The sequence below is a fragment of the Lacerta agilis genome, chromosome 1 (assembly GCF_009819535.1).
Source record: "Lacerta agilis isolate rLacAgi1 chromosome 1, rLacAgi1.pri, whole genome shotgun sequence".
Classification (NCBI taxonomy): Eukaryota; Metazoa; Chordata; class Lepidosauria; order Squamata; family Lacertidae; genus Lacerta; species Lacerta agilis.
The window spans coordinates 107,678,127-107,700,977 of record NC_046312.1 but is presented as its reverse complement, the minus strand read 5'-3'; the positions used below and the strand labels follow the sequence as shown (position 1 = coordinate 107,700,977).

Sequence of the window (22,851 nt, the reverse complement as noted above, 5' to 3'; positions counted from 1 at the left end):
AAAACAAGCACATTACAAAAAAATAAATAAAACAAATTACCGTACAGATTCTTAACACATTTTCCCATGGGCTTCGCTGAACCAGACTCTAAAATGTCCTCTTCCAGCCCAATATGTTACATCCATCTCTATAATATATCTATCCCCTGAATCTTGTGAAATGTTTATGACTATCACTATCACTAATTTGTTTAGTGATGCTATTTCCCGTGTTCCCCCAGAAATCAGGTTATGGGAAAACTATTCCATGCCACCATCATAGTCACTTCCTTACATTCTGTCACACTCTAGTAAGATTGACAGCTTGATCCTATGCAGTTTTAAGTCCCATGTATTACTGCTATGGAAAATACTCATAAACACTTTGTTTCAAGGCTTAAGAAGGCCTCTCCTGCCATTTTTTTTGGTTTTCTTTTATGGGAAGCAAGTGGAATTCAGTATTAACAGGACAGTCTTATGCATGCTTAATCAGAAGAAAGTCCAATAAGTTCAGTGTGACTTACTCCCAAGCGAGTGTGCTTAAGACCAGGGGTGTAAATGGAGGGGGGGCTACCAGAATGATCGCCCTGGGTGCATTTTTGGGGGGAAGGGGTGCTGCTCACGCCACCCTCCCCGAGCCAACCCTGTGTCACTTTGTGAGGCTGGGATCATTCCAGCCTTGCAAAGCAGCTTGGGGTTGGTATCACTCCGTCGTCCTGTTGCCATTGAGGGCTGGGCTGGTGCATGGTGGGCTCCTTTCACCCTCTGCACCTGGCCCCAACCCACAGGCCAGCCCCCGCAGTGTGCACGCACATCCTGGGCATTATTAAAGCATGCCCCGCAGCTGCTTAAGACCCAATGAAATAATTTGGAGAACAAAGGTTGGGAATAGGGTAGAGATAGACAGATCTGTCCGTTCTCAGTTTCTCATTTCCCCAGTCTGGGTTCTCACCCAGTGCCCAAACAAGCTCTCAGCAAACCAGTCTTACAACAAGAACAGTTCCTAGAAACAGTGGATCACACTCAGGACTTGCTTTTCCAAGATGTATGGCACTTCCTCAAGTGTCACCCAGTTCCAGATGCAGCAAGTTTGAGTTTCTCAGGTGGTTCAAAGGATGGGAACCCTCTCTCCCACTCCACTTTCTTCACTCTCTGTCCTCTGCTTCTCCTCCTCCTCCTCCATTTCCAGTGGTGTTGGGGAGGAGTCTTGCCAGTCCCTCTTCTCTGCAGCATCCGTTTCCCCCTTCTACACTATTCCAGAGGGTTGGGGGACTCTCCTCTCAAACAGTGTGGTAAGTGGCACTGGGGGTTACCATGGGGATGAGAATCAGGAGCCATTTTGGTTAAACCAACAGCCTTGTGAACAAATGGAGACTCTGTCCCATAAGGCGACAACTGAGCACAACCCAGAGTGTTCTTACACATGCGGCACGCACGGAAAACCAACCCTTTTAGACAGTAGCCATCTTTTCTGCCTAGCAGCCTCTGTACCCATCAAAAACAGCTGAATTGCAGAATAATCTTGTATTGTTAAGAGTAATTAAGTTTTCGGATCAAATTAGCCTGAAAGGCTAAGTTTAATAATGTGTCTAAGAAACATGGTTTTGAATTGGGTAATTTATTGGGATACATTATTACCAAAGTATTCCACATGAGACACTATATTTGTCTATATAACAAAAATAATGTGCATGCCGTTAAGTTTAAAAAGGTCTATTAAAATTACAGCGAGGGAATAAGCGTTACAAATTACTGTGCAGCCATAACAACAATAAACTTTTTTGTGGCTTAAATCTGCTAATAATAACCTTGTAGAATTCAAATATGGGGTATGAGCCAAAGTCCTGTTGATGTCAGCTATTCAACTCTCTCCCATTTAAAACAACAGGACATATAAATGTACTCAGTTTTGGCTGGATTGTGTTGAGATCCCCCACTATTACTAGTAATTTAATCAGCAGCTCTGTCTTCTCCTCCCTAGCCACCAGCTTCCTAGTTTATTCAGATACGATTCATTCATCCTCACCCCTGCAGCCTGAAACAATTCTATTTAATCACAATTATTAACAGAACCATGCTATTCATTCTACATCCAGTGTGGTGTTGTGTAGTGACTATAGCAAGGGGCAGGGAGTTGTGGCCCCCTATAAATTGTTAGACGACAACTCCCATCAGTCCAAACCATTGGCCATGCTGGCTGGAGCTGATGGGAGTTAGATTTCAGCAATATTTGTAGGGCCACAGGTCCTCACTTGACATATTAAGAGTGTCAGGTTAGCATCAAGGCAACTCAGGTTCACATTCCTACTTAACTAGCCTAGACTACCTTTTTAGGGTTGTTGTGAGAATAAAATGGGGGCCAGGGCGAGCATGCATGCATAAATGAACTCCCTGGAGGAATCTATATGAAATAAATAAGTAAATAAGTAAATATTCCCCTCCCGCCAAAAGTGGCAGTAGCACAAACAGAGCAATTTTCATTAACCACTTCTGCGTCTTCTCCAGCCAGTCTCTTCTATAGTTGTTTTTTTATTGGCAAAATAATGTGCAGAACATTTCGTGAATTTCCAAAAATGCTTAACATAATAATTACCATTCAGATATAAATCATACCTCCACTCTAAATTTCAATAATGCTTTCTACTGTATCATTTATGCATTTATTTCATATACAACTCACTATTTATGATGACATCTGAAGGCAATGAGCCACGTAAAATAGCACAAGATTCAAAATGGGGGGTGGGGATTCATATGAAATAGACAACACCCCCCTTCCGAAATCCAAACTTGAAACACAATAAAAGTAACGAGCACTTAAAAACATAGGTTATTTCTAGCACCTCTCATTTCATTTTAAATAAACTGAGTCCTATCCCAGGCATACTCAGAGTATACCCATTGAAATTAGTGAACCAATTTCCATGGGGTTGTTCTGAGTAGGACATATATTGAGTACCACCCATTAATCTGACTTACAATCCTGATGACACTTAATACTTTCATATGTTTCATAATAATCAAGCATTTAAAAATAAGTGACTTCAGATTTAAAACATTAATCAGGAGTATCGAGAATATGAGACCGAATGACATGAATTCTCATGTAAAAATGCCACAGTCAACATTCTATCATTTCTCACCCTGTTCCTGCCCTCTCTGGCCCTCTTATTATATTTGTTAATTTAATCATATAAACTATATCCCATATTTTTGTTACCCAGCTCTCAACTGAAGCTGTGTGTCCCCACCCACCCCATTCCTGACATACACCCTTCTAAGCTACTATTGTCCACTCTCTTCTGTAGTTGTGTCAGATATCTCACACCCAGTGGATCCCAATAGCTGCACTGTGAAGTGGGAAGGGGGTTTTCGAGTTTCGAACCTGATGGGTCTTGTCTGTAAATTGGTGAGCTAAGAGCTTCCTGAGGACAAAGGAACTAAAAGATGGCTCAAGTTTTCATGCACTGACCATATTTTTTCTATGTCCATGTGAGGTGGGAATCGTATTTATAAGGAGCCAGGGAAACACTGGTTGATGTGCTGTGGATGGCTCCTCAACACTTTATGTCCTCATGCCCTTGACATTTTATTGTCAAGTCTGCCTCCTGTTCCCCTCACAGAGAGACAATTCCCAGAGTGGTTTAACAATCTACCCTTCTTCCAAGGGAACCATGAGAATTCTAGCTGTGGGAGGGCAATAGGGACTTCCTAACAACTCTCAGAACTATTAATAAACCCATAATTCTTTGGGGGAAGCCATGATTGTTTACAATGGTATGAGGGCTTTCCCCCCTAGCCAGAACTCTCCAGAGCCCTGGCATCTCTCAGGTGGGCACCATTGCCAATCCAAGAGAATGAGGGAGGTGTTCATGGTGAGTTCCGGCACCTCTTTTTCTAGAAAAATGCCACTGAGTGGCATCATAGTGCTTTTAATGTATGGTGTGAATGTAACCTAAATTCAGTGGTGGACTTGGATATTGTGGCACCCTGTGCAAGGCAAAAATTTGGTGCCTGCCCCAGCCCTCACACTGCCTTCTGAAAGGAGGGGAAAGAGGTGACTGGCTTTGGGAATGAGACACAAGGGATCTGTCCTAGAGCTGTCCCACCTCCTTCCCAAATCTGAGCAAGCGCTAACTAGGCTTTGGGAAGGAGATGAGAGGACTTTAGGACCCTGTCGGAGCCTCACACCTCCTTCTCAAAAGCACAGCGCCTCACTTACCAGGTTTTGAGACAGTGCCCCCTTGGTCCTGTGCCCAGTACATGCTTACTGCTTGCACAACCCTAAATCTGCCCCTGCTAAGTTGCACGTCTCTGCAGTACAATGTTCACTGTAGTGAATGTCCATCTACATATGGCAAACACTCCTACTATGTCAGCTGTTAACTGGCGATCAGTGTGCAGGATCTTGTTAAATGTCTGGCCATGCCATCCACACGGCATGAGAGAGGGTGGTGATCGGAAATGGTAGTACCATTGTACAAGATAGCACAGAGAGGAGAGAGGTTTTCCAGTTGTCGTCTCCTCCTCCTCCTCTAAAACCTGACAAATAGCAGGGAAATTATTATTTCCCAATGTTTTTGTCAATTTTGGAAAGCGGTTTGATGCACTACCTCTCTGAGTTATTACCTTTCGCTTGACATGCGTCTGAATAAGACTCTCGCTCCTCAAATGAGACTGAATAGCCGTTTTTCATGCAAAATGCCCATGCTGACATTCAAAGAACGATTTTTGCCTATTTGTGGTCGAAATGTGCAGATACTTAAGCAGATCCTGTTATCTGGTGGTACAGCAGAGACATTATGCTGTGATTTAGAGGGCTGAAATCTAACCAAGATGGATCGTCGGAGGCACATTAAAATGAATACTTAGCAAAAGTTTGTGATTGAAGCAGCTATATTCATTTCTCATCTCTCCTTCCCCCTGCCCCATTTAGCTTTCTGGTGTGTGTGTTTTTTTTATTTAAAAAAAACCACACACTACTGCTATATGTTATACAAATATGATAAGCGGAAATACCCTTTAATACTGAAGTGGTATTTTGGGGGTGGGGTGGGGTCAGGAGAGACATGGGCTACAATCTTAAAGCCATAAGATTGTGATGTGCCTGTGGGGTTAAGAACCTTTGGAAGTTTCTACTCCATAAATGTACTGCAAATGTTGACTGCTGCAAATAATAATAATAATAATGGGCAGAACAGTTCTATAGATTAGACTGCCCCTGACATACCCCCACCTCCCTCGACAACAGCCTCTCTGCCATTCTTCTGAAAGCACAGGGTTGCTCTCCAAACATAAAGGTAAAGGTAAAGGGACCCCTGACCATTAAGTCCAGTCACGGACGACTCTGGGGTTGCGGCGCTCATCTCGCTTTACTGGCCGAGGGAGCCGGCATACAGCTTCTGGGTCATGTAGCCAGCATGACTAAACAGCTTCTGGCGAACCAGAGCAGCACATGGAAACACCTTTACCTTCCCGCTGGAGTGGTACCTATTTATCTACTTGCACTTTGACATGCTTTCAAACTGCTAGGTTGGCAGGAGCAGGGACCGAACAACGGGAGCTCACCCCGTCACAGGGATTCGAACCGCCAACCTTCTGATCGGCAAGACCTAGGCTCTGTGGTTTAACCCACAGCGCCACCCACGTCCCTCTCCAAATGTAAATTCCTTAAATAATCACTTCAGAGGAACAGACAATGCACCAACCTTGCTCTTTCCTTGAATGATGTAACATTTGTGTTGTGTCTATTTCCCCCTGCATCAGGGATATGTGGATGGGAATGAGCAGATCACAAGGGGAAAGGCCATAGCTCAGTGCCAGAGCACATACTTTACATAGGGATCAGTTTTCTTACGTTTCCCATCAAATCTTTCCATTTGTTTGTTTATTTATAAGATTTTGTACTCGCCTGTCACCATAAGGTCCCAGGGCAGGTCACAATAATATAACCATATGTTCTAGAAACAACGAAAACCGTTTCAAACTATTTTATGAAAAGATTCAAGTAATATCAGATACCAGGTGATGCAGAAGACCTCATTTTTGAGACTCCACAGAGCTGCCACCAGTAGATAATATTGACCAAGGTGGACATTAGCCTGAGCTGGTAGAAGACAGTTTCCAGTATTTGTAAGCAGGTCCCTGTTTTCATTACTGAAAATCTGGAATGTCTGCTGAATCGGCCCATAGTCAACAGTTGGTGGGTTTAGCAAAGTATTACTCAGAGTAGACTCACTGAAATAAATGGAACTAACTTAGTCGTGTTCATTAATTTCAATGCGTCTAAGTCTCGAATAAAACTTAGTTGACTACCACCCAGTGTTTCTTCAGAGGAATACCGGGGCATGCTAAAGCTTACGAAGATTGCTCCTTGCCATTTTGCATTACATACAAACAGTATTCTTGCTGTAAAAAAACAAAAAACCCAGTCCCTCATCACTTTCACAAACACTGTCAATATTTTGAAAAGAAGCAGCCAGGCAACTCCAAGCAAAGAAGGTATTTCTGGAGGAATGCTGATGCAGTGATACCATTCCCTGGCAATCCATTAGTATGCGGTATTTGCCTTTTTGCTGCATGACACCTTGTCAAGAGATAGAAAAATGTCTCTTCACCCCACCCCAAATAATAACATAGATGAAATAAGCAGAGCTGGCAGGACATGAACAATTGCATATTCCTACAGCAATTGATTAAATCAACCCCAGAATTACTGTCTCCTTAGATGTGTCTCGAATGTTGCAATCTCAGGAAAGGCATAACTGCCTAGTAGATACGCTTTGAAATGGGGGGGCAGTTATCTCTCTATATGTTTGGCATTTTTGAGGGCGTTAAAAATGAACTCTCCCCCTGAAAACATGCTATAATGGGCCAGACTCCCCCAAAGCAACACACAAGGGATGCATGCTAACGCCCTGTTATTTCACAGAATCAACGAGTTAGAAGTGACCCCCCCAGGGGTCATTTAGCCCAACCCCCTGCAATGCAGGAATCTCAGCTAAAGCATCCATGGCAGATGGCCATCCAACCTCTGCTTAAAAACTTTCCATGAAAGAGAGTCCACCACCTCTCATGGGAGTCTATTCCACTACCGAACAACTCTTACCATCAGAAAGTTTTTCCGAATGTTTAGTCGATACCTATATTTATAATATTAGTATATCTTGCTAGTGAGTGCACCTGTATAAGTGAAAAGACCCTTCCCCTCCCAAACCTGCATTATAATGCTTTCCTTCCTTGCCAAGCCCTGGTGACACAGGGGATTCTGCTGGTATCCTATGCAGCATGCACAGGAACACGCTGCCTTAAACTGAGCAAGGCCATTGGTCCATTGGTTTCTGCACTGTTTGGTGGCAGCTCTCTGTGGCTGGAGGCATTCCTATCTAGAGACGCTGAGGATTCAACCAGGGAGACCTGATCCACGTAGAGAAGATGCTATGGCCCTTCCCAGTATACCTCCTCCACCTGTGAGGGCAACATCTCTCCAAGTGCATCTAGTAGCTTGTGTACTGAGAGTGCCTATGAAGATGTAGGCCGCTGGGTGCTGCAGTATGAGGAGTGGGAGGCCTCAGCTTCCTCTGAAGGGCCTGAGGTGCTCCACTGGGCCTGACATGTCCCTTGTGGCTGGGCATGGGCCTGGGGAAGAAGAAGAAGAAGAAGAAGAAGAAGAAGAAGAAGAAGAAGAAGAAGAAGAAGAAGGGGCAGATAGCATAGACCTCCAGGAGTTGTTTGGCACAAGGCATACCTCAGAGGGAGATGAGGGCAACAGTTGGGAAATAATGGGAGAGAAGAAGAAGAAGAGTTTGGATTTGCTATCCCGCTTTATCACTACCCGAGTCTCAAAGCAGCTAATATTCTCCTTTCCCTTCCTCCCCCACAACAAACACTCTGTGAAGTGAGTGGGGCTGAGAGACCTCAAAGAAGTGTGACTAGCCCAAGGTCACCCAGCAGCTGCATGTGGAGGAGTGGAGACGCGAACCCAGTTCACCAGATTACGAGTCTACCGCTCTTAACCACTACACCACACTGGCTCTGGATTAAAGAGGATGACAGCAGAGTCCTGTGAGAAGTTCTTCTCACTCTGCTCTTTACTCACAGCAGTGAAAGGATTCCCCCCTATGAAACCACTTCTCGCCACTCCCATTTTGTATGGTGATTTTGCAAAGGACCCCTTGAAGATCTGAGCAGGATCTGACCATAACCAAACACTTTTTAACAATTAAGTCAATTTGATGCCAACAGGAGAGATTTAAGTATGTGCTTCTCTCCATGTATTGAAGTTAATGGAACTCGACGGTGCTGAAATTTGGCTTATGTTTAGGGTATTAGTCACCTGTCCTGATTATTCCTGCTCTGAATACTCCGCAGGTGCTTCCACCTCCACCCTTAAGGTACATATTTTCAAACAATTCAACTTTTGTCGCGATGTAATGGCTCGGCGTTGTTGTTTCGGGACACTGCCTGGTTGGAAAGTCACCTGAATGTCTCTTTTCAAAAAAGTTCACGCAAATTCAGTAGTTACTCTACTTGTCTTTGGATAGCTCCCTTCCTAATGGGCAACTTGTAGGGCTGAATGGATAAATAAGGCTTTATTGTTTGTATACCTGCGTTCTCTCTCTCTCTCTCCTTGTGAGAAGTAGAGATCTACTTACATCCTGGAAGCCTGTATTTGTTGTTCTTTGTCTGTGGACAATTAAAAACTGTATTTTAATTCATGTTTAAACCCAAGTTTGCTTTTTGAATGAAAATAGGAGCATTATCCACAGGGAAGGCTCGTGACCGAATATCAGGGAAGAATGAAGTGCACACCAGATAAAGCTCCCAGCTTATACACCCTCTGGGATGAAATTATAGAAACAGATTTAGAAATAAAAGTCGTTATTTGTGCTGTGAAGTAAGCTTTTTTTAAAAAAAAAAAGAAGAAGGAAAGGAAAAAAAGATTGGTTTCTGCAGAAGAAAAGAATTTTTGCCTCCAGGATCTTATCAGCGCAGCCTTAATTTAGCAAAATCCTTCTTATGCCTAAGCCCCACATATAGTAAAAAGCAAGGAAGCTAAGCAATAGTAGGAACCTTTCTTTCCTTCCTAAAAATCCTATTTTTAGAGGAAAGCCTCCTACTGAAACAAGGTGTCACTTAATGTTGGATGGAATATAAATCTTTTGCAACGCTGCTTGCTCATTTTGATTGCTGTCTTTGATTCCCTCCAATGCTTCCTTTAATAATTTAAATTTATTTATTTATTTGTTCAGGTACCTTTTTTCTTGGCCGATACTTTGAGGTTTCTTTCGGCATATTGATTTTGATCTTTGATATTGCAGCTGTTCCACAACAGCCCACGTCAAGGACAGACAAGTATCCGATATTTACACATTGGACCAGTGTTTGGAAAGCACATTTTAAAAAGGAACCAGTTCCAGTTCAACTCCATCCTTTCACAAAATCAACTAGTTCCATTCTAGTTTTGTTCAAGTTCTACCCCCCCCCCATGAACTTAATTCATTCAACAATAATGGGAGCTACTTCTTGAGTGTGGTTTGGAAATTTCCAAACAAGTTCATCCCAAGCAAAGAGGAGATGTATCACCAAAAAAGAGGGCAAATAAGGTATGTGGTATAAAGTATGTGCATATGGCAATTTATATGTATAGAATATTTATACAAATTTAGAAATAATTGCTATAATGTATTGTTTTTTGTTTTGTTTTACAAAGCACATCTCATCCTAGTGTAGTAGGAAACTTGGGTTCCTGTTTGGTCTGCAACTTCTAGGCTCCACCTCTCCCTTCTCAGGATTATTCATCTTTAAAACCAAACTTGACCACCGCCGCACTTAGAAAGGCACCTACGCAAGCCAAATTTTTTGTCTTTCCATCTGCGCTATTGGAAGGCAGATACAGATAGATTCCCTACGGCGAGCGGGCCTACCCATGGAAGAGAGGTCAAATTGAAACCGTGGGCCATGCTCTTTTCCCACTGCAGATTTTATTCAGGTGTCAGAGCCTCCCTCATAATCCCGCTTGTACAAAAAGTACCAGGTAGGAGGGAGGAATATTTTTTAAGTTACCTCTTGTCCGACTGGAATCCCTATGTCACCATAAATGTAGCTAGATTTTGTGCAACAGCCATAAGTCAAAGAAAGCAAAAGACTACACGGCTCCACAAACAGTCATAATCTGACACAGCTCACAGTCAAATCCTTCTATTATTATTATTTATTTTATTTTATTTTTTTAAAAAACTTTTAGTGGAGTTTTTATTTCCTTGGATACATATTTTAAATCTATTGAATTAGTATATTGATTGTTAAATTCCACTTTGACCGTTTTAATGTTTATGGAGAAAATTATGCTGAATTTCTGATTTTACTATGCTGGCTGTTTGGCCGTAATAATAAACATTCCTGTCTTTAAAACAGACAGTCCTCCAAACGGAGGACTGTAGCCTGTAAAGCAGGACACATGGCCACTTTCTTGTTTCGGTTTATGGGAAAAGCAAAAGTCAACCTGGTTTTCAACACACTGTAAACTTGAATAAATTCCATAAACCTTAAAACTACTGGCCATATTAGATCCTACCTCAAATAAGGATCCCTCACACGAGAAGTGACATTTAAAACTGGCGTCAGAGCTCAGACCTGGTTGAGTGCTAGCTCCAAGTCTGTTCTGTTGGGGAGCACCATTGCTCTGAGAAAGCAGCAATGTCAACACAGCCGTCAGCAAGGCATTTTGCTCCCTGAGGTGGAGCAGCAAACCCCCCCCCTTCCCCTAAAAAATATATCAAGATGTACCTAAGGCAGGTCAAGTTATTTTGGTACCTAAGGCAGAACATTCCAGAAGCATTTCTCTCGACTCCCTGGCAGTAAAAATACAATACAATGCTTTGAATAAATGGCTGCCCTTTCATATCACCAAAACTTCGCTGATGGAGGTAGTCATTTTACTCTGTGTAATGGAACAGCCAGCATATAACTGATGCAGATGCACACAAACATCTGGATGTGCCATCCTCATCTGCAGTATAAAATACTCAGCTGTGACTAATCCCTAAAACGAGGGAAAGGTATAAAGAGGTAAAGAAATAACTCAAACTTAACTGAACTCAACTCCAAAGGAGTTATGCCAAAGGAGTTGAGTTCAGTTAAGTTTGAGTTATTTCTTTACCTCTTTATTATACTATTATACCTTTCCCTCGTTTTAGGGATTAGTCACGGCTGAGTATTTTTTTCCTTGGTTATTTGCATCCCGTGATTGTCTTTCTGTTTTTTCGCTATCCTCATCTGCAGGGCAATGCCATGTGGTCCTGACTGTCATACATTTAAAGAACGATGGTACCACTTTAAACCGGAATGGCTTCCCCCAAGGAATTCTGGGAGCTGTAGTTTGTTAGGAGGCCCCTGTTCTCTTCACCTAGCTACAATTCCCAGAGTTCCCCATGAAGAGGGATTGATAGTTAAACCACATTGGGCTTGAGGGGAGGGAAACAGGGGGCTAATAATAATAATAATAATAATATGGTAATAATTTATTTATACCCTGCCCATCTGGCTGGGTTTCCCCAGCCACTCTGGGTGCCTTAACAACTCTCGGCACCCTTAACAAACTACAGCTCCCAGAATTCTTTGAGGGCACCCATGACTGTGTAAACCGGGAGGATAGTGCTTTAGATGTATGGTGTCAGTGTGGCCTAGATGCATCTTGTCATATGGATGGATGTGTATAACACCACTTGGGACCAAAGGCTGTTGTGATTGAGCAACTAGTTGTTTGCAACCATTGCTGGGTTAAAGCTTTTAAGTGTTTTCCCGTTAAGAATGATGGGAGAACATATGGTTGGGTGGTTTTAGCATCTCAGTGGCTGAATGTAGAGCACTGTACCCTTCAGGTAAACATCACATGGCAATGAAACTGCATTTTCCAAGCCACTACACTCATTTCGTACTTTCAATTATACCCCTCGTTCTAATTCTGTGCAAAGGTTAACAAACGTGATCTGATGAAAATCAAGACCCGAAGCATTTTGGAGTTGTTGTTATTTAAATCTAACAATTCTGAACATTCTGAACATGGTAAACAAAGCTCTCTTGAAATGTTGCTAATAAATCAGGATAGGGAAATTAATGGGAATTCACGAGCACTAAATCAATGCTCATCAAGAGGAGCAATTTAAACCCAACCCTTTGGCTGAAGGTCCATGCAGTTAAAAAAATAAATAAGCAAAAAAGCAAAAGAGAGAAGATCTGTACAAGTCATGCCAAAGTGTGAACTCTATTGGAAATCAGTGGAGATTTTGTCTACAGAACTGAGGCCACAGTCCTAATTAAGCTTACTAGGGAGTAACATGGCTTTAGCACCCAGGAGGAGGGCAAGGCTGCCCATAAGCCAACATCGAACTAGCAAAGACATCCTATTCTATCATCATCATCATCATCATCATCATCATCATCATCATCATCATATTTATACCCTGCCCATCTGACTGGGTTTCCCTAGCACTCTGGGCTGCTTCCAACATATATAAAAACATAATAAAACATTAAACATTAACCAAACTTCCCTATACAGGGCTGCCTTCAGATATGTTCTAGAGCTTGTATGGTTACTTTATTTCTTTGGCTCGGGGTTCGCAAAACATCATAGACTCCAACATTTATCTGATGGAAATAGGGAAATCCTAAGAAAAAGTGGGACATTCTATGATCAAATCAGAAACCAGGACCAGAACTGTCCCTGGAAAAACACTTGGAGGGTCTGCAATCGATAACCCTGCCTTCCTTCTCATCCAGGTATCTGTTTGTTTCATAAAGTGTAAGACCCCATGGGCACTCACCTGCATCAAAATTGGACTTTCAATAGGGCCTGTTGCAATGTAAGGCAGCAGTCTTGTCATAACGGACTGGTAAGTACCTTGAACACCATGGCCAAGCAGGGCACATTAAAGCCAAGAGGACATTAACCTGGAGTGCTCCCATTCATATAGTGGGAGGATTGTGCTTGTCAAATGTTGGCAACTGCCTCTTATTTCCATTGCAATAAATACATGGTTGCAGCATTTGCTTTCAAATCCACACACTGGCAAACCACTTCTGTTGGTGGGTATGTGCGGGGGATCTTCCAGTGCAGGGCAGTGGTTAGAGGGCAGTATTGTGACCTGGGTCCAAATCCCCTCCCATCCATGAGGTTCACACGGTAACCTCGGGCCTATCACCAATGCTCAGCCTCACCTACCTGACAGGACAATGATGATGTGGAGAGCCAGAGACCACTTTAAGGTCCTTGGAAGAAAGGTGGAGCATAAATGCAATAATTAAAATGAATAAATCTGCTACCACCAGATTCCTCTTCTGTGTTAAGAATAACTGGCAGTGGTATAACAGAGGAAAATTACTCTTAACAGTGGTTACAAACTGTGCTATTTTTCGAGAAAAAGAGTTGCTGGAACTTACCACGAACACCTCCCTTGTTTGCTTAGAAAGGCAAAAGTGCCCACCTGAGAGGACCTGGAACTGAGTTCTGGCTGGGAAAAAAAGCCCTGCTTACAAACAGAGGTATGCAACACAAAATGTGGCAGCTGAAAATTGCTGCTTTTGTGATTTGGAAAATGTGCAGAAGGATTGTGGTCTCCAAGTATGAAGAGACCATTGTGTTCCCAGACCTAATAAACATCTGCCTGTCACAGTCCTTCGTCTATATTTAAACCAACAGTGCTTTATTCTTTTCTAAATTTACTTGACTGTTAAGCCATTGGCTCAGCATTTATTTTGCGTGCACTTCTCGAAAAAGACGTTTGATTTTGTATGAAAGTCAAATTCAAAGCAAACTTGATTGCACAGGCGACACAAGCATCGATTCCCTCTGTAGCCTCTGATAAAAAAAAAGAGAGGAAGGAATATGCTAAGAATCTGAAAGGGAGGCAAAGAGAACTGCCCTGGTACATCTCCCCCACCCCCTGAAAATGAAATCAACAGTGAACAACTTCCTTCCTGCTGAGGACTTTGTGGGACATTTGCTCCCACCCAACAGGAATCAGCCAGTTCTTTGCAAGTCTTCTCAATTGCTTTGTACTCTTATCCTTCTAGCATTCCGAGTCTTCTTCACTCTTTTTTATTTCTTCCATTGCACATTTTACTGCATACTTCCTGTTTTTGCAAACTGTCTACCTTCAAAAGCCGCTCAAACTGTTGCTACCCTCTCCTTTTACACCCCCTTCCCCAGCGCTCAGAGATGCATTTGCTGATTTGCGAGGACTCCTTCTGCGGTTTCACTCCATAGTTAATTCAGCAGAAACTATGCGATAGCACAGGCAGGGGAGTGGCTGTCTTTGGTCATGCAGGGTGCTCAGCACTTCTGTGCCAAACGAAAAGCGGAGAGCCCGAGCGTGGCTGCTGGCATCACTATGTTTACTTGGCAACGTATCAAGTACTTGGCAAGATTCGAATAAAAATTCCAGTGAAACTCTACAATGCTCTCTCACAAAGTTCATTCTCATGCTTTCTTTAGCAGCAAAAATGCACCCAAGTTAGAAATACATAGGAACACGTAGGAGGCTGTCTTATCTTGAATCTGACCATTGCTACACCTAGCTCATTATTATCTACACTGACTTGTAGATCCGCAGGCAGAGGGCATTTTCAGCCCCACCAAGAGATGCCAGGGATTGAACTCAATACCTTCTACATGCAAAGCAGACTCTCTGCCTCTGAGCTACAATCCCTCTCCGTCATGTTCATTTATTGCAACTTTCCATTAAAAGAAGAAGAAAAAGCCATAGAAAGATCTGATTATGATCCATACACTATTTAATTATACTCTGCCTTTATCTCTGCTGGGCCACAAAGTACCCTATGATGCCTTAGTGTTGTAAGCCCTCACTCTTTCCATGTGAACAAAATATCCGCAAAGCAATAATACCACAAGTGGGTATTGACTGTGTCAGTTCGGTGTGGCTAATACTTTGTTTGAATGCATTTGTCCCATGGCAAGAGCTACTATCTTCCACATCAAAAAGAGGCCTTCGTTTCAGTAGCTTGCCATGGTGTGATAAATACCAGCGCTCAACACAGGAGGGCACATTTACACAAAACATTCCCCACGTGAAACTGATATGGTACTGCTACTTTGTAGTAACTTTATCACATCACATAATACTTTCATTGCCATTACTGTTTTAGTTTCGTCAAGAACTCCACAGTATGTCGCTGAACAAAATGCGTGCTAATACATGACCAAAGTGCTTCATTCTGCTGAGAACTGTGGAACTACTGGAGCAATTGGGCCTAAGGCCATTTTCTTTTTATATATATAAGGAATTTATTAAATTTTCAAATAAAACAAACAATACAAAATACAATAAAACAACAACAACAAACAAAAAACTACAAAAATACAAAAATTCTAACTATCTTTATCATATTCATAACATAATATTGGGACCTCCTCACATCCTCTCTTCTGCGTTCATTTCTAATCTTCTTTAGTAACTTTGTAACATTGTAAAATCTTCTTTCTCACCTAATCTTATCATTATAAACCTTAATCAACATTTAACTCTATTATAATCCTAGTGAAATCCACATAACATAATTCTAACTACTTCTTATATCCTATTTTCAACTAACTTCTAACAATACTGCAGCCTTAAATGTCCTTCTGATTTCAATTTCAAATGTGGGCCTAAGGCCATTTTCATAGCAGATAGTAAAGGCTGGAGACAGGCATGCACAGGTCATTTCAAATAGCTGCAATGGACAGGTTGGATGCAGGTGACAGGAGCGAGCCAGCAGCAAATTACACCAAGTATGTTGGAGTTAACCCTTTATTAGCAAAAACAAGATCTGCACAGCAGTGTCAGGCTTCATGAGCACACCTGCGGGCATCATGTTGGTGACCTTCGCATAGCACCATGGAGGCAAATTGTTTGATTTACACTGGGAGCTTGGGCTTGTATCCAAAGCAGCACCAAGTAACTGTCCTATCAGTGCAAGGATTTACACTTGCCCAATGAGAATTTCCTCCTCTGCTGTGGGTACATTATATCCTCCCAAAATCTGCTTCAGAGGGTTGGGGGGGACGACATAATTTGGGGTGCATATAGGGAAATGTCCTGTTGCACAAATGTAAATCCATGGGTTGATGTGACATTTCCTACCACTGTGCTGGATAGAAGCCAATGTGTGTGCAAATTTTTCAGATACTCACCCTACTCACCTGCCACAGAGATCAGTATTAAAACTTTCATTGGCTTTAATGCAACTTAATTGTTGCTTTACATCTTGAGATTAGGAGGAATGATTAATATAAACCATTCAACGTTGGCTTTCATATTTAAGTAGTTCAGGCTTTTGTTATAAAATGGATAAATGGGTTGTACCTATTGAAATGCACACGTAAAGATCTTCAAAAGCACTATCCATACCTTTTAAAAGTCACCCATGTCACTAACATTAATCTCCTGATGGAACTATTACTATATTTAATGGTATTACTGCACCTTTTTTTCCTCCTTGGTCCCATTTTCATCTTGGGAAAGTGCTTTGATGTCTAAGTTAAACTCATTGCATATTTGTAACTCTTCTTAAAAGCTTATTTGTGTGTCAAAGGGGGAGGCGATTCATTACTTTCAATTGACAAGAATCACAGAAGAGAATGTACTGCAGAAGCGTTTGATTTTGTGTCTCATTTTACTGTGGCAGAAATAATCAGTTGAGAAGGGGAAGGACTGTGAGGATAACCCCAGCTGTGTGCTAAATTAATTAATGCCATCACGTTTCGGAAAATACCTTGGTAATAATTAGGAATAAATTAAAATTTGATCCTGTTTGCTCTAGAGCTGTAAAATGCCTAATTGTAGGCAGGAATGGTAACTGTACCTTTGTGGTGGCTGCATGAGGCTCTTAAACACAACGCATAAGAGAGAATATGGTTGAGTCAAGTCCTAGTAAATCAAAAGAGACAGACGTCTGATTCCAAGGACATTCTAAGCGAAACTTCAGTTTCCAAAGAATTAACACACACTTTAACTAACTGGCTAAATGGGATGCCACACTCTAGGATTTCACTGATTAAATAATGTTTCTTAATAAAGCACCTCGTGATGGAGAGTATGCTACCAATTAAAAAGGACTACATTTTAATCTAAACGCATCACATTTATATTGTGGAAATATACCCAACTGGGAGAATAACCCAAAAGGATTACGATTAATGTCTCATGGCATATTCATGCCAAAGTTAAGTGCTTCTATAAGTTCCATTGATTTTACAGGGAGAATCGGCCATACACTTAAATCAATGGGATTCGAAAGTGCTTCACTTTGGCTACATCATGCCCAATGAGTCACAATGTCAGTTTCTAGACTGTTAGGAAAGTTTTTCCCTCTCCCCCCCCCCCCCAACTTGAAGCATTCACCTAGACAAATTCACATGCAGGAGGAACCCATCAATTGCATTTGCAAGCTGCACATAGCTATACCGACTATTCCTAAGATCACAACAGTGTAGATGGGGCGGGAACCCAACACTATCACATGTGATTATATAAGACACACAAGCCATTAAGCACAATCAAAGATGTAATCCAATTGTTTTCCATTCAGCAAAAAACAAACCCCAAACTTGTGACAGAATGCATGCAGCCAAGTAGCTTGCTGTACAGAATTTAAGACCCACAGATAAGTGAGCTAAGTGGCAAAGCACTTACCATATACTTGGCATCACCGAGCAGAGTTTGCCCAAAGGTCCCGAAAACATTGCCAACAGCTGATTAAAGGATGACCTGGGATGCTTCTTTCTCCTCTTCTTTTCATCAGAAGCACATCATCTGGAATCAGAGCACATTTTGTTCATACTTAAACTTATGCTGCCCTGTTGTTGTTTTAAAAAGACGGCTTGTCCATGAAATAATCAGGCTTGACAAACAGCCACCGAATGTGAGGACGGTGCTTATTCTTCAGAAGGCTTCTCCTTGCGTGCGTGCGTGCGTGCGTGCGTACGTAGGTGACTGATACAGGGCTTGTGTTAGGAATTTAGATTCCATTTCACGAAGCAGGATTCCAGGAGAATGAGTTAAAGAAACAGATGGGAGGAAGAGCAGGACAGATGGGGGGTGGAAGGGGGGTGGGGTGGAGAGAAAGCAAGCAAAAGGACCGAGGCTAAAACTGTTTTCATTACCTGTGTGTTTTGCGATTGCATTTGGTTTATTGAAACGGAAATACACACACACACACACACACACACACACCAGAGTTACAAAGCAGCTCTGCTTTATGGGAGATTCCATTTTAGGAGGTGCTTACTGGCACTCAGCAGTACTTTTCATTCAAGTTACAGGGAGGATACTGAAGCCCTCAAAACCAATTTCTGCGCATGATTATCGAACGGCGCGCACAGCACAGTCACCAGTTTTGTTTACATATGCTGGGTTTCCCCCCCTCTAATGAAATAAAACACCAGCAGGTGTTTTGTACTCATTTGACATCTATGCCAGATCTAAGCAATGCTATCCATCTTTAGGTGCCAGCTAAAGACCTGCCTTTCCCTTCAGGCCTTTGAATGTGAAGGAATTGGCTGACAGATGGCAGAGGTTTTATCTAATTGCACCGAGTTGCTTATTGTGTTTTAATGTTGCCGGTTGTTTTATGTGCCTTATTGCTGTAACCGGCCCTGGGCTCACGAGAACGTAAGGACAGCCCTGCTCGGATAGACACATTTCATAATTTTCCTGTTTTCTTGCTGTCCCCCATCCCCTTACGTTTAACCACTGGTATTTCTGCAAGTCTGTAAAACTTTACTTATGAAAAAATGTCAACAAAAGTCTTTAAAAAAAGAAGTTTGTGTTCAAAGGCGAATCTACCTAATTCATACTTCCCCAAACAGTATGTGAACCAAAACATAGCCATCCCTTGAAATTTGCACTTTTATGAATTTTGCAATGCTGTTTGCCAACAAAATAGCGTTGCTTAGAGAAATGCTCAGAGGTGGATAAAGTGTGCATAAATGTGTACATTAGCAAAGAAACAACATACACAAATATATTCAGTATTGGGAAGTTGCTTGCAAAAATATGTATGTCAGGAAAAAATGTATATCAAAACATGCAGATGGGGAGAAATGCCCACTTAAAAAAATAATACGTTCACAAACTAATGCAGAAATGTGGAGAGCTGAACTTAACACTCAAAAGAAAGAAAGAAAGAAAGAAAGAAAGAAAGAAAGAAAAGAGAAACTGAAAGAAACCAAAATTGAGAGGTTCACCCATCCTTATCCCTTACCTTCCTGGAAATTCAAGCACCTTTCCTAATTTGTTCCTATTGAAAATACTGTACAGTGGTACCTTGACTTACGAGCTCCTCGACTTATGACGTTTTCGAATTCCGAATGAGTTCCGGAAGGAAAAAATTGGTCGCCGCTTCTGAATTTTTCGACTTACGAAGGGAAAGCGGCGGCACGATAACTCGACTTTCAAGTTTTTTAATGCGGTTTTCTTGACTTGCGAATTTTTTCCCCCTTCTGAGATAGCGCCTTTCAACTTACAAAAATTTCGGAACGCATTATCTTCATAAGTCGAGGTACCACTGTATCTTGTTTTAATCTGCACAGTGCTTCATGGTATCAGCTATGGATTCTCTGTTGCAAGGGGCACTGTGTCCTCTGCCACCCCCCCCCCCCGCAACAGAGATCACCCTGCTTCAGCAAGCTGACACATGAGCCACCACTACTTAGGACTGTAATGTTCACTTTTGTGTATGCATGTATATTGAGCCTCCTGTAGAACTACATACATGGTGTGTGTGCAAGTGGCAACAGTGGTGCTCACTTCCATTTTCAGTTCAGAAGCAGGTCTCCGGTGATGGTACTGATCAGAGCGCTGTCCCAGGGATATTCACAGGGCCCTGTTCATTGACATCCTCCTTCCAAGGATTGCAGGGCAATGACACATGGCCTTTCTCATTAGCCAGAAGGCACAAGGGAGACAGCTGCATGTCAGGAGGTCATATGTTTAAATGTCTCTTAAAGTAAATCCAAAATTGAGGAGGGAGGGGCGGAGTGTAAGCCGTACTGGGAGCAAGAGAATGGATGGAATGAATCTGATGAATGGCTTACAATAAATGTGTTTTTCAGGGCCTCAGGAGAATGAGCAAGGGTGAATTGATCTGTGTCTAATTGATTTAAAATCAACATTTTTTTGTGCTAGAGGAGATAGATGAATTGATCCAATTATTAAGTGATAAAAAGTGCAAAGTCCCTGAACTGGAAGTTATCGAGAAGTCAGCTAACTTAAAGCAGGATTATCAATGAAGAGGAAAAGAAATTATCTGCAATACATTCATTTGGATATATTTTTTTTTTTTTACAAAAATGCCTGCTGCCTTGTGGGATATCTTTGTGTGAAGGAAATCTGGAGTGGAGTCCCTAAGGTGGGTGGGTGGCGTCTTGTATGCCTCCTTCCCAGAACTCCTGCAGCTAAGGTAGTGCCAAATGTATTACTTTGCTTTCCTTAGGACCACATCAGTGAGACTGAGCCGGCAGGGGGAGTTGTTTCATCAGGGCAGCCCAGGACCTCCATACACACTGCTGTGGATTGTGCCCCAGAGAGGTCACTTTGGTGCTGCTAATGCAGCAAAAACCACACGGCGGACAGCAGTACGTCACCAGCAGACCTTCTCAGTAGTGGCACCCGCCCTGTGGAACGCCCTCCCATCAGATGTCAAAGAGAAAAAAAACCAAAACTATCTGACTTTTAGAAGACATCTGAAGGCAGCCCTGTTTAGGGAAGCTTTTAATATTCGATGAATTGTTGTATTTTAATATTTTGCTGGAAGCCGCCCAGAGTGGCTGGGGAAACCCAGCCAGTTGGGCGGAGTATGAATAAATAAATCAATAAACAAATATATAAAATAATAATTGTGACCACTGAGCCATTGCCCTTTCCCAATGGTAAAAAGCAGGAGCCACATGGCCTGGGGGGGGGGGAACTGCTTGTGTAGCATCACCTTTCTCTTCTTCCTGCTTGATATCCTGCGCCCTGACAGTCACAGATTTCTCTGGGTGATCCAACCAGACCCATAGTCTGAAAAGGCCTGTCTTGGTTCAGGACACCCTCTGGCTTGAAATCTAGTTACTGTGCATGCTTATGGATGTCTGCTCAGGTGGAATTCCCATTGGATTCAGTGCATCTTACTCCTAGGTAAATGGGTATACAGATTTAGGCTCACGAGCTCCTCCAGCTCCCTGAGGCTACAGCTCTCCACACCACCTCTTCGGATGATGTTTCGAGATGCTTGCCATTTTCCTGTCCTTTCAAATACATCTAATAATAATCCCACACTTTTTTATTGTATTCGCCACCTAAGAGCTGTAGGTAGAATACCTGGTGCAAATCTCTTGGTGAGACAGATAAATGCTGGTGGGATAATCCAGGTACCTTAAGGTCTCCCATTTCTCCCTCAATGACCTCAGAATCCTGAATTTATTGTGCTTATAATCTAAATGGACAGGAAGGGGGGGGGCTTGTGAAGTTGGTACTTTTAAAGCTTTTCTGAGTTTGGCCCCCTTCTTCGTTTCCTCATCTTCTGAACATATATTTCAAATTATAGGGAGCCTTTCATTATGATAACCCTGTTGAATTGCTCATTTCATCCTATTTCCATCTCTGAATTGACGAATTTCATCCATCAATACTCTTTTATCCGTAAAACTCTTTCCCAATCCAATTAGGCTGCAATCCTATATCCACTTGCCTGGAAACAAGTGCCAGTGAACTCAAAAGAGGATTTCTTCTGAGTGGACACGTATAGGATTGCATTGTTATACTTAGCTTTTTATTCTCTGAGAACAGGGTTTAAACTGCTTAACAGATGCTTTTCAAACATTACCTCATGAAAGCGACTCTTGGATGATGGAATATTATGCTGAAGGGTTCCCCTCTCTTCCTTTCCCCATCTTTAGGCCACAAATGAGAGGCACTTTAAGAGACTCCCCCCCCCCCCGGGGTGCAGAAGAAAACCAGTAGATTTTTAGGGGCATCGGGTTCACTAGAAAAAAAGTAGTGAAAGCAACTTCCTCTTGGCTTCTTCTTGTAAAGTATGTCTAGAATCTTCAAGTGGTAGCACAGTTCCAACTCGCAGCCTGGCAGCAGACTCGTTATCCCACAATGCTTTGTTGCCAGGAACAACACTAAATGTAGGGATATTGTTGAGAAAAAGATGTCCGCCATCTTCGTTTTTGTAAAAATGTCACATTGTGAAGCATTATGGCAAAATATGGTGGCTGCTGGGCCACAGGCTGCAGCTCCACAACCGCTTGAAGTGGCGGGAAATATATATACATATATTTCCCGACACTTCTCATAATATGTGTGTGTGTGTGTGAAGGAAAAGTGTTTCCAGTGCTGTTCCTAGGACGTCCCCTCCTGAAAATTCCCACTCAACGTTATTCCGCCCCCCCCTCTGTTTTCGCATTCTTGTTGTTACTGTTATTACCTCTTTGTGGGATTTCTACAAGATGGTTTATGTTTCACTTCCAAACTTACATTCTATTTATGAACTTCAGCGGAGAGTGCCCGCCTTTGTGTAGCACCCACATACAAAAGAGATTTGGGGAAACTCTTCAGTTTTGGAGAAACACAACACCGAATTAATAGTGAAAAAACCCTGGAATGGGGGAACCTTTCCTCACTCCGAACGTCATGTTGAGATACTGAGACTGAGGGCAGGAGGGTGACTGACAACCAGATGTGGAGATTAGGGAAATACAGAATGGTGTACCTGGAAAGGGAGGCAGGGAAGAGATACACAGAGATAAGAGTGCAGTCATTATCCTGTGACCTTCCCTGAGACCTGCAGGTATAGGGCAGTATACAAATTGAATAAATGGCG

At 42.3% G+C, this 22,851-nt stretch overlaps 1 protein-coding gene across 1 annotated transcript in view; it reads right to left on the bottom strand.

Moving 5' to 3' along the window:
• The window catches only part of B3GALT1 (beta-1,3-galactosyltransferase 1), a 79,745-nt gene extending 61,974 nt beyond the window's left edge, over positions 1-17,771 (bottom strand). The window contains exon 1 of the mRNA XM_033166480.1: positions 17,676-17,771. The gene's annotated coding sequence lies outside the window, so the exon portion shown is untranslated. The remainder of the gene's footprint in view (positions 1-17,675) is intronic.
• Between the last annotated feature and the right edge of the window lie 5,080 nt (positions 17,772-22,851).